The following is an 18,008-nucleotide window of genomic DNA, read 5'->3' as shown; positions in this document are numbered from 1 at the left end:
CTAGGAGGGGAGGGCATTGTAGACAAACAACAGGACACTGAGGTTCTGTGGCCATCCTGTAATGCTGACCCATGTGTCCCCTTCAGCCTGGCATTTTAGCCTCAGAATTTTACTGCCAAAAACTCCCTTTTGATGGCCATATCCCATGTGAATGCCTAGGCAACTACTGTAAAATGTTAATATTCTGGGGATATTCTATGAACTCAGCAGGAGACAGTATGTTCTCTAGAGTTAGCCTCAGGATTGCTTTATGTCTGTCCAACTGTGTCCTGAATGTGTTTCTGCTTACACTGAATGGGAGAACAGCAATAGAGGAGGAAGGCTTTTAGGGAGCTTAGAAGAACACAGATATGGTATATTTGTTAAGATGGAATACAATGAAGGAGAGTTGGTCATGTTAGTCAAACTTACAACCTTAGTCTTGCAGAACTTTTTCATTAAAAGCTCCTGTTGAAGTGTGTGTAATTAATCTTGCTGTGAATAATCTTTAATTGTTGCACACATAGGGCAATGGTCTTGTTGGATTGTTGATTGAAATATTTTGTATAGCTGTAAGGAAAGATCTTTGGAACAGTATTTGATGAGACAAATTTGATTTGATTTTGCTGACAGAATCTTGGAGAAATCATCAGTTTTCCCATCATCTTCTTTATGTGTATAAAATGGACATATAGCAGAAGAATGAGAAAAAAAATCCATGTTACATCCCCAGTGCAATCTATGAAATGTGTGAATTTGCATACTTACTAATCTTCTTCATAACACATTTTTTGTTTCAGAATACTGAGCCAGAAAATGCATTCATGCAATGGCATACAAAATTTATACCTTTGTCCAAAACATACATAGACAAATTTTAGATATTATAAATATGACCGTAAATATTGGTAAGACTATGTACTAGTATGGTCATTTAAAACTAAAACAAATTTTATTCATGCTCTTGAGTATACAGATTTGAAAAATTATAACCCACACTAGTACTCTTCGATGATGTGTAGTTAACAATTGAAAATAATATAAATTTATGTTCAAAACATGTTTTCCACATCAAGTGGAAAATAAGTTGGAAAAAAATAAATGGAAAAAAAGTTTTCCAGTTTACTCTTAAAACACGATTAAATGATTGCCTAGCTACCTAACTGAAGCAAACTTCCCATAATTATAGCTAGTAGAAATCTGTATATCTTCACAGGGAAAACAATAGGATCTGGTGTTTCCATTTTATTGTTGATGCTGCCATAAAAAAGATTATGCATAGGATAGAAAGAGAAGAATGATCTTCTACATTTCCTGTAATACTGGCATACAAGTTGGACTAACATTTTTGTGGGCTTTTGAAAAATTGTTATTGACAAAGCAAAATGAAAACCTATTTTCAATACATGTTGCAGTACTTAAATCCTCATTGAGAACCTTGCATTTAGTTCAGTTATGCTTCCAGTAGATAGTGTCACAGGCTTAGTATTACACTGAGTGGAGACATGCAAAGTAGTCATCTAGAAAGCATCCTTACTGAGTGCTATCTTTTCTGGAATTTAATATTTTTTAAAATTGCATGAGAGGTAATACAGCGGTGATAGTGTTAATACACATTATTATGACAGATAAAAAGCAATCCATAGAAAAATTACTAATTTTTCATCATATTTTTAATGCTATTAGGATTATTTCCCTAAATTTCTAATGATGTGTCACAGTCATATTTTCTGGAAAAATCCCTTTGCCCAGGATTTCTCTCCTGGGAAGCTGAAAAGCCTCAGAGAAAAAGGAATTTCAATATTATCTCATTTGCTTCTCCTGTGTTTTGCTGCTTTGGAATGTGGTTGGAGATTGTTTATCTGACAGGTGATTGTCTCAGTGGTTTCACGTGAATTGTTTTGACTTATTGGCCTATTGGTGCCAAGCTGTTTTGGACTCTGCAGAGAGTCACGAGTTTTCATTATTATTTTTTAGCATTCTGTAACTATCCTTTCTGTGTTCTTTACTATAGTTTCATTTAGTATTATCTAATATAATATAGTATCATAAAATAATAAATTAGCCTTGTAAGAACATGGAGTCAGATTCATCATTCCTTCCTGCCACGAGGCACCCCGCAAATACAATAATCATGTTGTAGTACACATAACTGAGGGTGCAAGTATTTCTTAATGGAGGGAGGGTGTGGTTTTATTTAACTTTTTTTTTAATAAATATATAACAGTGAGAAGCAATATGCCATGCAACAGAGCCATGACAAAAAAAGAAAGACATTCTGCCCTGTTTGTATTAGCAGTACTTGTCACCTATATGATGATTTTCTTGATCTGCTTTCTGTTAAAAGTCTCTAAAAGTCACCACTATAAAACAGTAGAACTCTGTTCTACCACATTTTTATCTATATGATTATAAGCAAACCTGTCATGAGACCATCACGTCTGTGGCTACTCCAACAGGACACTTCTATAGATTTCTGATAAAAAATAATTTTGAAAATTGTCAGGAAGAAAGTATTTGTTCTCCCCTTTTGCTTTACTGTTTTCCAGATATGATCAGAAAGAGGAAATTATTCCACTAATGGATCAGAAGATTGCTCTATGAATTAAACACCATTCTAAAAATACAACTCCCATGTTTGATAGATATAAATTCAAAATACAATGTGGATATATTTAAAAAGCCTCTTTAAAATCGTAAGGAATCGAAAGATGTATAGATTTGTGAGATTCTGATGATGATAATATGTGAAAGGAAGAATCATCAGCATTCTATTTTCATATGTTGGTCTATATCCTATTCTTATATGCAGACTAGTTAAATAAATACCCACTTTTATGTCTGTTCAAAAAAAACATTTTCTGTGACCATGATGTAAAGTAGATATTTAAAATACAGGTTTTCTACTGAAAAGGTGAGCATCCAGCACATTCAGCCTCAAAGAGTGCTCCAAATTTAAACAAGTTTCTTGAATGCAACAATTGTCAGCACCAAATGCAACCCATCAGTTTCAATTGCCAAGGATACTAGGGAGGAGAAGCCTTCAATATGAATTCCAAAAACTTTAAAATATTGGGAGTATTTTAAAAATGTATATTTATCCATAATGTACAATTCAGTAATCATCATCTCCCAACAGATACATGATCTTTATTTAAGGCAACAGATGCAAGGCAAAAAAATTGCAAGTGAAGGGCAGAAGCTGAAAAACAGCACAAGAAAAACAGTATAAGAAAAGGGACTCATAACCCCCAAATGTAAATTTTCAATGTAATGCCTGTGTAGCATGAAATTATCAACCTCACATTTGTGTTGGGATGTGTTCAGAAAATTAGAAAAGACTTAGGGCAACATCTAAAAGGGGAATTTAAGTTTTACTTTGCTGCGTCCTGTTGTCTACTGGAATTCACATCCCAAATTAAATCTATAAATTCTTTATGAACACTGGTTTAATTTTTATGGTAGAAATTCAAGAGTTGAGAAACGTGATTGGAAAGACTTTCTACTCTTAATATAGAGCAGTTAATGGTAAATTCTCTTTTCTGTTGGTTATAGAACATTGTGGGAGAAAGCTTGTCTCAGTTTCCAAATGTGTATTTGTACATTTTTGTATAGGTAATAAAATAGTCATCAAAGGAAGGACTGTAACTGGGTAATGTTTTGCTGGAATGCCATAGTTCCTTACCTATTGAGTTAGTCTCTCAATCTCTTTTACCTCTCATACCAAAAAATACCAAAACCTTTATATGTTTCTAGTCTGTAATATATATTTCTGTTTAAACTTATAGCCAGTTTAAACAACCAATTCAATGCCATTGTTGCTATTGCATTGTCTGTTTAAACTTATAGCCAGTTTAAACAACCAATTCAATGCCATTGTTGCTATTGCATTGTCTGAAAAGTTGGATTTTACTTTATAAAATACAATGCATAAGAAAATAGTCCTTTCAATTTTACCTTTATAATTGTAAGTGTGTTCATCTAAATACATAAAACTAGATAATAAATACCTCTGTGACAGTTTTTCAGAATTTTTATTGACCTCATTCTTTCATTTTGAGTTTGCTTTTGAACAGATACATACCATGCCTAACGAAGCTCTGAAATCTAGGATAGGAGTTAGAAACATGAAGAGATGTTTGAATATGAGGACAGTGGGCATGCTGTGAGTAATGAACTGATTATGGGTTGGCTGAAACAGAAATTACAGCTCCAGGGTGTGCTAAATCTCTCAGTCTACCTAAGACTGTTTCATAAACCTATAAGAGATAAAATAGTTCCAAAATAAGCATTTTTTCCTCTCATCTTCACACCTAGAGTTTGGGTGCTCTTTTAGGAAAGACCTTGTGGCCGAGCATGCATGACTCTTCAGTCATTTTCTTGTATAGTTAATGTGCCTGTTGAATATGTGGGTGTGAGTCAAAAGCTGATTTAATGACCACATTATTATGCTTGAATTAATGAAGAGTTAATTCCAGTTAAAAAGTTGTGCTGATATTCTGTCTTGATTAGTATTTATCGAAGAGCTTGAAGTTGCTCATAAGTTATAAAAACATGCTACTTTTTCCTTCTCTTTTACTATAATTTAGAAGTTCTGATCTCTTCTAATGAAGAGAACTTACATCAAAATATAATAATGTATTCATTTAAGAGTATTTAAGACATAAGTAATATATGACACTATGTCCTTTGCTCGTGTATTCTAGCATAACATCATTGACTTTATGACCAACTAAAAACTGCTTGATATACAGGATTCATGCTGTTAATTAACATCCACGTCTTTTTCTCAGTTCCACTCCGGCTCTTTTTCCAGACTCATTAGAAACAAAGGTACCATTTGAATAGAACATTTCAAAAGAAGATCTTCTTATCTTCTCTTCTGGACCACCCTGGGAAGAATGTATAAAGATGTACCACTTCTTTGATCAAGAGCATTATAAGCAGATTTAAGCAGTTTTCTAAGTCCCTCTTGGGTGTACGTGTGTGCTTGCCATTCACACATCCTGAAATGAGATGGAATGTGAAGGTACATTTTATGCTTTTCTAGAGCTGTTCTCAGATTAGGAAAGTATACCTCAGCCTCTGTCTGCTAGATGTTAATTGTAACAATTTGTATGAGTTTCATAAAGTCCAAATAATTCAATTTTTCTAATCTGATTCTGAAGTACTTTCAGAGTACCAAATAATCACTGTAGATGGAATATATACAGGCTGAGACTGCTGGCCTCATAGACTTCTAGGTGCTTCATTTACTTAAGGTGCTCAAACCATTAGGTGGTGTGTGAATCTTTACTCAGCTGGCAGTCCAATTTTATTCCTGAATTATAAGACAAAAGTGTGTAAAACATTACAACAAAAGTCAGAAGAGTTTGTATGTCCTTTTTACTGGAACACTATATTCTTCAAAAAGGCAGGGAGGGAGGGAGGGAGAGAGGGAGGGATGAGCAAGTTTATTTGGTCTACCTTCAAGTATTTAGTTTATCTTCAATTAACAAAAAGGGCAACAATGTTATTTACTTTACAGCTGAAAAAAGATTTTACAGACTCATCAGAATTTCTGAATTCTTTCCTGAGAATAAGCTTGCACTTCTGGTGCCATGAAAACTCAATAGCTGGAGAGTGCTTTTTACTATTACTGAAGATCAGGTTCTCCTTTTATGTGAGAATACATAGTTACCACTATTTGTGGTGGCAGTTCTGTACTGACAACTGTAACTCACTGATTCTTTTTAGAGCCATCTTGGGTTGTCAATCCATATATTCAAGTAAAATTTGAGAAGATGCAAGCAGCAATAGCAAAGCTGACTCAATCATCATTTATGCTAATTCAACTTGTGAGAGGCTCATGTCCTGTAATGCTAAAGTATTAGGTTATTTGTTTTGTATTGATTTTAGGTATAATGCTACTTTTGTCTGAGAGCATAGCTAAGCAGAGGAAGGATATTCTAGTGTCTGTGATGGCAGCTTGAATTTGAGAAGTGTGGAATCAACTCTTCAAGAACCTCTTTTAGATGACTGTGGGGCTTTCACTTTGCTCATGCATCAATTCCCTGTCTGTAGAATGGGTAAATTCTCTGTGACCAAAGCACTGTGGTAACAGTGTCCATATGAGTACCATGGAGGGTAAACAAGGCAATGTAGACTATAAATATGTAGTGGCTTTTAGAGAGTTACAGTCTAAAGAAAAGGAACTGACTCTTAGATAACTTCACTTTTGCTAGAAATCCATTTTAATTAAAGTTTAGAACTTCCTTCTTCTTTCTGTCCATTTTTCTTCTACTTCTTTAGTAGTTGTGCCAAGGTATCCATGTGTGTGTCTTCCACTGTCATCTGGCTCATTCCCAGCAGATGCACACAATCTGTTTTGCTGTCATTGACAGGGCTCAGTTTATGAAAAAATTGTGGCAGAACATGCTGCTGTAGTCACTTATACAGGATTCTCTTTTCTAAGTAACTGAGAAGGAATTAATTCTTTTTATGTTTTTCCATATTGTTCAGTCTTGGTTTATCCAGGCTACTTTGCATTGGGTTGAACAGGGTATTTCTTTAACATCTTAGATTGCTTTTTTAATTCCTACTTTGTAGCGTTAAAATTTGTCAATTGTATGTTTAGAGAAATCACCACAGAATGCTGACAGACCTCAGTTTCAAGTGGCAGCAGTAATTCTGGCCATTCAGGAATAAATGTAGTATTCCCAACTATTTCAGACAATATTATAGTGTTTCTTTTAAGTTTTATAATATAAATACAAATTTTCAAATTTATAAATAATCCTGATCATCCAAAGATGTGCGCTCTTAAGTATCCTGGATATATATTCATTATACAAAATGATTTTATATACAGGGATAATGTGTTCCTTCTCATGCAAAGTTATAGTCAGTAAGAGACTGAGTAGAAACAAATCAAAAAATGAAATGTTTGACTTTATTGCCTACAGAATAAAAACTATAAACCTTAATGTTATAATTTATTGTGATATTGTGGTAACAGGTCTTAATATATATTAGGGCCTGTGCATGATGCTGTGCAAACACACATTAATGAACAGCTCTACCTTTGGCCTTAACAGCATGAACAAAAAGAATAATAAAAAAGAACATAGATGGAAAGAAATGAAGATTTTTTACTATTATGAATGTCTTGCCTTTCTTCCCCGTGTACAAAAGGAAGACTTGGCGTAAGTAATTAAACTTTATGGAAGGTATCTAACCAGAAAAATACTATTTATTAGGTGATGGGGTGTTGTCACTGTCTTTGCCAAAAAAAAATTAATCAACAGCTCAAATTTTGTGTTCCTTCTTTACTTTCTACCTTTATTCCAATGAACGCAGGGATGACAACAGCAATTTCCACACTGGGCTACTAAGTTTACAGTGTAAGCCATTAAAAAACCGCTAATATTAAATACGTATAGGCATTCTACATGTTTATTAAAAAACAGAATTTGGTTTACAAGCTGATATTACCTGTAATTCTTTTATTTTGACCTAAATTTTTCCTTTGAATTGTACTTTGTTTGGATGGGTTGATGGCTCTGGCCTCTTTATTTTTTTATTCTACAGCTAAAAGAAAAATTCTTCAACAGCTAGAATCTCTATTAATTCCCCAAACTGAAAACTAGTTTAGTGAGCCTAGTGTCTTGGCTGGCTTTGAAATATCTGCATATATACATTAACATAAATTAAATATATTTAAGTAAATTTGACCTATATTTTTAGGATGTATTTTTAAACACTATTTCATTTTGGGAAATGCCTTTATATACTTACAACTCTGAATTCACATTGTTGTCCCTCACCTAGTTGCAGATTTTGTATCATTGATAGTTTATTATGTTAAAAAAACTATCTGGAAATATGCAACAGTGGTAGACTGACGTTAATTAGGCTTGTGTTTTTTCTGTAAAATTGTTTCTTATGATCATGTACATATATTTAAACATATGTACGTGTGTGTGTGTGTATATATGCATGTGTGTGTGCTTTTTATATAAATATTAATAGTTTTCACACTATGAATGCATACTGCTGAGTATGCCTTAAATAGTAAATAAAACTGTCAAAATGTCTCTTCAATTAGACCTCATAAAAATAATCAGTCCATAAATACGTGCTATTCTTTCTCTATATATACATATATATATATATATATATATATATATATATATATATACATATAATATATAAAAAAAAAGTCTCTCTCCCTTGTCTTTATATACTTACAACTCTGAATTCACATTGTTGTCCCTCACCTAGTTGCAGATTTTGTATCATTGATAGTTTATTATGTTAAAAAAACTATCTGGAAATATGCAACAGTGGTAGACTGACGTTAATTAGGCTTGTGTTTTTTCTGTAAAATTGTTTCTTATGATCATGTACATATATTTAAACATATGTACGTGTGTGTGTGTGTATATATGCATGTGTGTGTGCTTTTTATATAAATATTAATAGTTTTCACACTATGAATGCATACTGCTGAGTATGCCTTAAATAGTAAATAAAACTGTCAAAATGTCTCTTCAATTAGACCTCATAAAAAAAATAACTACATATATACGTGCTATTCTTTCTCTATATATATATATATATATATATATATATATATATATATATATATACAGTTACTATATAAAATAAAAGTCTTTCTTCCATTGGTCTTAACTTAAAATCCTCTGAATTATGGGTCAAAAACACAGTATTTTTTTTAGTGGGGTCTTTATATGTGCTTTTTTGTATATTGGCATATTTTGATATAAAAAAATAAATGTAAGAATACAAAACCTAATTTCTCTTGATTTTATAAACAGGCTGAACTTAAAGATCACTGTAACCCCTGTTTCTCGTTGCATTATTTTCAATTTGTTTGCATGTTTTTTTATGAGAGTATTCTTGTATTTTGGAAAGGTCTGTTACAACTTAGACCTTCAAAGTTTCTAGAAAGAATTTGAACTTTTTAATTAGTCCTAAAATTACTTTAGGATGGAATTTGTTAATGTGGGTGTTTCTAGGAGACAAATAGCATCAGTGTATCAGTTATCACATATAATGTAAAAAGCAGACAGAGAAAATAGGGTAGTCAGATGATTTCTTTTACTACTTCTATGTCTTGATTGCTAGGCTCAGTTTTAACTCCAGAAATATCGTTACAACTTAGCTATTACCCTTTTAAGACTAAGATTGCAACACACCTCTTAGTTGTTTGGGCAGCAAGAAGTGAAAGGAATAATTTAATACATTTCTAAAAGAGTAGAATTTATACGCTGATATTGAGAATTGATAGTTCTCTGAAGTGTCAGAAAGATGGTAAAGACCAAATTAAAGACCTCAGAATGTAACATTTTCTCATTATGTCACCTATCAGCTGTGATTTTTTTTTTAAAATTTAAGCATATTGACTATGGTTTCTTTATTAAAAACAAAAACAAAAAACCTCCCCCTCAAAAAAGAAATTTTAATTAAAAAAGCCTATAAAATTAATTGCAGCTTAGTACAGCAATACATTGCTTTTAGATTTAAATGCTAAACACCAGAATCTCAACACCATTTGCCTGGTATTTTATGATCCTACATGGAATCTTATATGGTAAAAAAGATTAAATTTATACACATCCGAACTGGACGAATTAGATGACAAATTCCAAAATTGAAGACTTACTTTATAGATCTTTATTCTGAATGTTAAGCAGTTTCAGATTCTGTTTCAAACATCAGTGCTCGTCTCTGCTGTAGATATCTAATAAGTAAGAAGGTATGAAATAAAGAGGGTGTTTCAGGAGTTTTTTTTCATTTTACATAGCAGATAACTTTCCATGAAAAAACAAACAAACAAATAAACAAAATCATAAGAGAACTGGTCAAATGATTAGCAGAAAAGCAATCGACTGAGAGCTACTGTTCTCACAGGTACTGCAGCTTTTAATTTACATGAAGTTTTGTATTCCATTTATTTTCATCACTACTGAACAGGGACTAGTATTTTCAGTCTCCCAGTAATGTTTCAGGAATAAACATTAATACTTAAGTGATAGTATGCATATATCTGTGTAACTTGAGATAAGCCAATTTATCGAACAGGTGAGTAAATCTTGTGTATATTTCCATCTTACACTTCAACAGTAACTTAAATAACTTGAGAATATAATTAAAGGTATCACTTGTATGTATGATTATATACTGGAAAATTAAGATATAATTAATATTATAAGACTGTGTTTTCTTGCTGTTAAGGAAGTAGAACAGTTGGGGCTTTTTCCAATGAAAATACTTTCCAGTGTCCTGCCAGTAGCATGTTTCCAATGGGACAACCACCCTCTCTAGTTGGCTGAAGCAGATTTTTTTTCCCTGTGTAAGGCTAGATGTGGATTTTTCATGAGCAGAAACAAACTATTTTTGTCATGTGAGCTGACCTTCAAAATATGTTATACATAGAGCATGATTCTTCACCAGTAATGATAGCTGGAGCTAGCACTCAAGCCCCTGGTGAAAGGAGTGTTTGTATGGGGAATTTTTTTCTTTATAAAAATACACATACCATTTCTTTAATCTGTTTGCCTGTGGATGCAGGAGAAACACATTACTCAAGAAAAAATTATACTTATACACAGTTTAAGAGAGAAGGGGACTGTCTGGATGAAGACAGAGATGACCATTAAATCTTACACAGTGCACAGAATTGCTGTGGTGTACACCAATCCCAGAAGTTGTGTCTATTTCTATGCAGTGCAAGATTACAAATACAAATGATTAATTTTGAATCCCATCACAATATTCAGCACAAAAAAATGTATGTACAAAAATCAATTATTTGTTCAATTATATTGTTTCTCTAACAATTTGTCATTGGCAAAAATATAGACAGTACTTTAATTATAAATTTACTAGTTTGAAGAAAAATACTGTAATTTTGAGTGTCCTTTTCTGCATTGTTGACAGTGTTAATACAACTGACAACAATGCAGATCTTTCGTGGTAACACTTCTAAATTATCTTATACTGAGCTTAATTGACAAAGCTACTAATACCATTTAATTTTTTTTTAATTGGCAGTGTTGTTAAGCTTGCAAATACACTGTCTCCATCACTCTTCCAGTTTTTTATTTCTGTTATTTAAAAAATGTAAAAATAGGAATGAACAGATAGCTTTGTTGTTTTGAACGTCTTATAATTCCACTTTAGTTTGTTTGAAAACTTAAGTGTGAAAATATCAAATATAAGTAGGTGAAAACATAACATATATTTTATCTTTCTGATTGTGTCGATTCTATTGTGTAGAAATATACATTTGATGTTATAGAATGAAACCTCTCTCTTCAGTATGTTTTTAGAAAAATTCCAGGCATGAAAGCTCTTATTCATAGTTCAATGTGCATCCCAGTTAAAGTCAGGCCTGTATCAGACCCACTAGGCAATTCAAGCACTGAAAGATCCTAATATTTCATTGAATGAGAAGAACCAGGGCATTTCTGGAGCTGAGAAAAGAAACAGTTAATTACAAGAAGGTAAAGCAGATGTTTAAGGAACATGTAATCTCTGGTCAACAGGATCACTTTCAAATCTTCAGTACTTTCTTAATTTTTATCATGTTTTTCTATATAGGGCATGCAAGGCAGAGAGTTTTTCTTCTCTTGTGCATAGAGTACACTTCCTATAAGCAGAAGCTGGGTTATAGACAGAAATATTCTATATTTTGAAATAATAAGGGGAAAAAAAGAAGACAAAGCAGCAAGTTTATATCATCAAAAAGACTTTGTCCACTACAGGTTTCAGTCAGAATTTCTGCATGCAGGAGCTTCTCAGAAAACCAGGCATTTCAGCATTATATTAAGCTAGTATTTTCGTTCCCTAAATACCCACTGTTATGTAATAACACTGAAAAATAGTCATCTTGTTTATACAAGCTTATCTGAGAGATCTCTTCCTTTAAGCAATAAGGCCTGGTGACTGTGCAAGGTCTTTTTCTGAAGGAGTAAAATTTATCCGGTTTTGGTTTTATTACCTATCTTGCTTAATAAAAAAAAATATAAGCAGATTTGTACAGTTTTATTCTGATTTGAAGTATGAGAAGATATTCTGTGAAAGCCATTTCTCTTCCTAAAACTGGACTAGTGGTACAGGCTTCGTTGCACATGTAAACTTGCATTGCTATGTCCTTAAGCTTCTTTTTCCATTTACTGAAGTCTTGCTAGCACAAGAGAAACTCTTATCCATATCAGAATATTCACCAAACATGTTCTGGCATCTTTAAGTGTGAAATTTTCACACAGCACATTACAAAAAACTTTAGATTCTAAAACCTTAGAGCAGAAAATTTCTTCCTGTCTGTAGAAGCCATAGGTGTTATGAAAGTGTAATGTCGTAGCTTGTACATGCACAAAGCTGATCTAAATGAGGTTTCAGGGACACAATAATATGAATATATTATGTGGCTGTGTTAAGATAAAGGACCAAACTTTTAGCAGAAGGCCTGAATTCTTTTCCCACCTGTTTCTGTAGACCTGCTGCATAACTCCAAAAATTCCATTTGAAAATTTCTACTTTTGCTGTAAAACTTCACCAGTGTCTATAGGTGATAAGTGAAAAGGAGGGAAAGAAAATTTTTTTATATACATTCTTTTATAATCAGTGTATTTTTTCAGAAGCTTCAAAAAAATTACACTTGTCATTTGAGAGCTGCAGCTCTTAGTCTGTTGAGACATAACAGGAGATGGGCAGATACTGAATTATTCATAAAGGCTATTGCTATAGTTGATGGAAGTTCATCAGCTAATTCCCCCACTCCATTGTGAACATTCTTTCAAATTCAGTCAGGCTACAGGAGTACAAGCTGTTGCTTTTAATAATCATGCTACCAGAGTTTTCATAAACTATATCACATCAGCTTTCTTTTTTAAGAAAGTTACTTACTGTTCATTGGGGGCAGATTTTTAATTAGTGCTTTATTTTTAATACTTTTAATACTAATTTTAATATTTTTAATACTAATAATTCATGAATGGTGTGAACAATCTGATATTCTTTCAAAATGTAACTTTTACAAAAAAAAAGTTTTAAAAATGCATGTAGTATTTTTTACCTTAATTCAGCTTGATGAATCAAACTCTCTGATATTTAAGTGTTTTGTAATTTATGAACACAAGGAGGTCTTGTGTGCTGTAACTTACAACATGTTTTCAGTTTATAGGCCAATTCAACATATGTAAATGCAAGAAAATCTCAGTTTGCCAAAGCATGAGGAAATCACATGCTAGTTCTCCTACTTGTAAGAGGGATTTGAAGTAGATGATCTCCAGAGGTCCTTTCCAGCCTCAAGTATTCTGGGATTCTGGTAGAAGCAAACAATTTTGTGGTGCAAGCTGTCAAAGTAACAATAAAATGCTGACATTTAAGGTTAGTTTTGCAGACACCAAAATCATGTCATGACGTGAGTGCTCATGGGTATTGCAGGAATGTTAAATATCAAAGATTTTGTCCCAGTTTGAGCAATAAGAAGATGGGTTACTCTTGCACAAAGGATTCCACAAATGTAGCTCTTCTTTTCATGTAGGCCAGGTGAAAGCAGGCATATTGTCAGCTATCTCTGCTTTGGCCACAGCAAAAGCACAAATCTTGCCAGTGTGTATTTTTTTCCTTTAAAAGAGTTCTCACTCTTTTTACACATCACCACAGTCTGACTTAGGGATTTGAGGACAGTAAGAAATTGTAGTAAAAATTTATTATCCAGTTCATCCCCGTCTTCTCTGTGGAGATTTCTGCAGTGAATGAGATTGAAAAATGTCTGTTCAGTTGTGTGCTTGATGCAGACAGAGCCCTTATTTATCTGTGATGACCTAATAGCAGCAGCAGATGCCTTTTTGATGGAGAGGATTATTGTAATTCCCTCCTAGAAAGGCTTCCAGCAGCTCAGCTCTGTCACTTGCAGCCTGTTTGGAATGCACACTCCCATCCTGTCTTGAGCAAGTACAATCCTCTGCCTTGTACCTTCACTTATTTACTTTATCTGCTATGATGTAGCTGTTTGAGTTTGCTGTTTGTAGTTTGAGTTAGCTGTTTGTAGTTTGCTGCCTTAGTTTTGAAATCCTTAGTTGTTCAGGCTAAGGATTTCATGGCTATTTTCAAAAAGTCCTCCACAAATATCATATTGACAGATACAACCACCCCCACAGCATATTTTAGGAATCACATCATCACATCTTAGGTTGCCAAATTATGCTCTTTGCCAAGATAGGCTTTCAGGTAAGGAACTTCTCCAGGAAATCTGTCTTGAACCATTCATACTTATCATAAAACATTAAAATTAAACATATATTCTATGTATTTCTTATTGTTCAGTGCAATTTTTATTAGGACTGTATTTATTCCAGTTCCTCTCCTTAGTACTTGGAGTTATTCTGTCAAATTTTCTTTTTCCCTTATTCCCCTTCAAATTTTATTTTTGCCTGAGCATACCACTGATGTAGTTATGGATAGTGACTTCTTAATGGCATGTCATGTTTCATGTCAAGAGCATGAACTTTTTTTTGTTAACTTGTCAACGTGATCGCTTACTAAACAATACATAAGCTGTTTTTACATTTACTGTAATTCTAAAACTTGTATGGGAATCTTTATTCCTCTTCTTTACAAGGAATCATCCCTTTCTTCTTCCTATTATGCATTGTAAGTCATTAGGCTCCAGCTACACAACACTGTAGATGGAAAGGAACCCTCTTGTCTGCTCATCTTGCTGCACATCTTGTTATTTCTATTATTGTTCTTTTAATTATAGTGAGATACTTACAGCTACATTAGTATGGTGCTTGATTTTCCTCATTGATGATAAAGTAATAAGGCTATGTTTGAAGAAGCTTAGACTAGATGCCAAATGTTAATGGCTTCAGTGAGGTCAAATGGATTCTGCACTTGTGGGCCTCTATGAAGTACTTTGTACAAGACATAATCTATTTTCTTCTGTTCCATATCTGGAAATTTCAGTCTAATAATTTATTACCTGAAGTGTTATGGAAGTTGTTGAGACACTTTTTACCAAGTTACTCTAAACACTGTTCCATGTACTGATAATACCCGCTTTCACCTGAATACAGAACTGTATTTGAATGCACAAAACTTGCATGTTAACTCCATGTTAACTGCATGAAGGATTTGTTTTTTCATCTCTCACATACTCATTGATTTCAGATTCACATTGGCTTGCTTGACTTATCAGGGTACAATAGCAATATCTGTGATTTTATTCATATTAACCATTACATATGTATTTAACCTTAGGTACAAGAAGAGTTCTGCAGTCCTCAGCAAACTATTTAAGTGCTTCAAATTAGTCATATACAGTCATGCTTGTAGATTTGGGGCTACAAGTCACAGTACGGCAAAGACTTAAATATTTGTTCAAGTTTACTATTTTTGGATTTTGTACAAATGTCACAATTACTTTCATCAAGTAAAATGCTGCCCCATTAAGACTTTGCTTGAAGTGATGGTGTCTTCTTAAATGATTTTAAATCCTTTGAATTTTGCACTATCTCATGGGTGCAAGTTACTGAAATAATCTGATTTAAATGAGCACAGTTCAGAGTGTTTTCTAGACTGTATGATGCTAAATGAATGCTAGTCCAAAGTGGGAAAAAATAGTTGTTGGTGGGTGGTTTCTTCTTCTTACATCAAATTTTACAAATTAGTTAATTTCAGGGAAAAAAAAAATAACCCTGAAATAGAGGAAGTTGACATGCATACCTGAAAGTAACTTCATTGCATTTAGATCTTCCTAAATTTTACTTCCTATGAGCAAATTTTATTGTGGCATAATGGAATACTATGAATTCTTTTGCTTATGATTTATTCTCCCTAGATACAAAATGGTAAAAGAGGTGTGTTAATGTGTTTTTATTCAAAGTACTTAGCTCTTAGTACTTAGTATTTAGCTCTGTTACAGTTCAGAGATTGAATAACCAGTATTAACACACTACTTGTTCTTAGTCATGCTATGCTGGATGCTCACAGTGAGAATGTTGATCAATTACTGGGAAATATATACAGCACATTTTACAGATCATTGCTAAATATTACATTCCTCTGTTTCAGTGTTCCCCAAAACACTGCTAAAAATCAGAAGTGTAAAGCTACTACATTCAATAATAGATAATGTGTTTCAATGCTGGTTGCAACTTTGTTCTAGAAGAAGATTCACACTGAGGTCACTAAATAGTATCCTTAAAGAATGACAATATTTCATATTTTTCCCCTCTTGTTACTTAAGTAACTTTTCTGAGATTTATGCCCTACATGTGTATGAATTTATACAACTAAAAAAGAAATGTGTCAGAATGCAAAATTTATCAGAGTTGAGGGAAACTATTACTCGATTACCTGGTTTTAAGCATGCAGTTAGAAACTGGCTGTTAGACAGTACAGAATGGAGAAAAAGGCAGCTTATCTTTCTTGTCTGGGACTTACCAGTCTGTGGCTGATAACTCAGGCTGATCCTCACCTTGGCAGCATTACACAAATAATCTTTATGAGAGGATGAATTTTAAGAATTTCATTAAAATATTAGACACAAAAAGGCCATTCCTTTAACGAACAAATACATATTTTCTTTTTTCTTCATATCTTGCACAAATGTATTTGGACTAGCATCTGCTCAGGAATTTAAATTCTCCCTTTCTCGTTTGATCTCAGTCCTCATTGTAGTATGCTGGCACTTGATGAAGTGCATAAGTGAAGGTTACTTCTGAAATCTTTTTCATTAATTTTGACATGTTCAGATTTTGTTGCTTAGTGATCTAAAGATGGAATATTGCATTAAAATTAACAACATGGCATCAGGGACATATTTTTAGTCTATTTAAGATGAACTAAAATTATGAACTTTTCCTCTTTTATCAAAGGAAATTCACAGAGAAGGTAGGATGAAATAAGGGGTGCCATGAGATTGACATGATTTTAGATAGTAAGATGTACTTAGATACACCAGAAAAGTCAGATGATTGAATAGATCAGAGCTGTTCAATTTCTTAAAGTTCTATGTTTTTATTCTAATGGAAGCTTCATCTCTTCAGGACATTGCATGTAATGTTCATTTAAAGTCCAGTTTTACTTAAAATATATAAAATTGGAACATTATTGCACATTTTCAAAGTGTTCTCCCTTTCTCTTTCATTCTATGTAGCTAATGTATTTATATTTTAAGGACTTCAAAAGGGAAATAAGATGCATGTGTATGGAGGCAAAAAGTCAGAACAGAGACTTCAAGCTGGAATCTGAACAAGGTATCAACCTGGTTTGTAACCTCAGATCAAATCACTGGTGAGCAGCAAGAGATTAAAAATGAACTCCAGTTGTAGAATGTATTTTCTGAAGGGCTCTGCTAATCTATAAAAATCTTAGACTTACTGAAGACAGCAATAGAAAAATGTTATACTACAATATTATCGGATTTTTAGAGAGACTACATAGTCATTCCTAAAATGCAAACTAAGAATTTTTTCATTTCCTAGCTGACAGAAGAGAAAAAGGATGTAGAACTAATTACTGATCATTATTCCATGAACAGGGAAGAAAAAAAAGTCACTGCACATTCCAGCAGGTGCACAGCCCTGATGGTATGAGCCATTATTTCTATGCAATGGACATATTTACCCTTCATACATCTTGCTTTCATAATGTGTATGACATGTAATCCTACTATACAGGTACAAACCCCACAGCTGTAACACTGGGTCTACTTTCTGCAGTACAATGTAAAAAGCCTAGCAGTAGTCAAAACCAATATGACATTTTATGTTAATATTCACTGTGAACTTAACAAAGGATTCAAATTTATAATACTTATAAAAAATCAATATCACAATAGATATTGACTAAAATACATGCAATTTCTTACTAACGATCTTAATGTACTGAGTATGTTGTACCATATTTTTCACAACTTACTTTTCTTTCAGTGAGACCGGGCTCAAAATATATCCTGTTTCCATGTAATTTTACGTCTTACTGTAATCCAAAATGGTTTTGACCCTGTC

The 18,008-nt window shown here is 33.1% G+C and overlaps 1 protein-coding gene across 19 annotated transcripts in view; it reads left to right on the top strand.

Moving 5' to 3' along the window:
* MEF2C (myocyte enhancer factor 2C) overlaps positions 1 to 18,008 on the top strand; it is a 132,827-nt gene that overhangs the window by 21,135 nt on the left and 93,684 nt on the right. For 2 of the 19 annotated variants that reach the window (XM_039703553.1, XM_039703555.1), the window contains 3 exons: positions 4,041 to 4,144; positions 4,773 to 5,008; positions 7,056 to 7,163. The exons of 16 other annotated variants lie outside the window; for them this stretch is intronic. The gene's annotated coding sequence lies outside the window, so the exon portion shown is untranslated. The remainder of the gene's footprint in view (positions 1 to 4,040; positions 4,145 to 4,772; positions 5,009 to 7,055; positions 7,164 to 18,008) is intronic. One more of the 19 variants, XM_039703552.1, reaches the window with a different exon arrangement.

Source organism: Passer montanus, unplaced genomic scaffold, assembly GCF_014805655.1.
Source record: "Passer montanus isolate IOZ18808 unplaced genomic scaffold, ASM1480565v1 scaffold164, whole genome shotgun sequence".
Classification (NCBI taxonomy): domain Eukaryota; kingdom Metazoa; phylum Chordata; class Aves; order Passeriformes; family Passeridae; genus Passer; species Passer montanus.
Note: the sequence above shows the minus strand (reverse complement) of the source record. Positions and strands in the feature narration are given on the sequence as shown.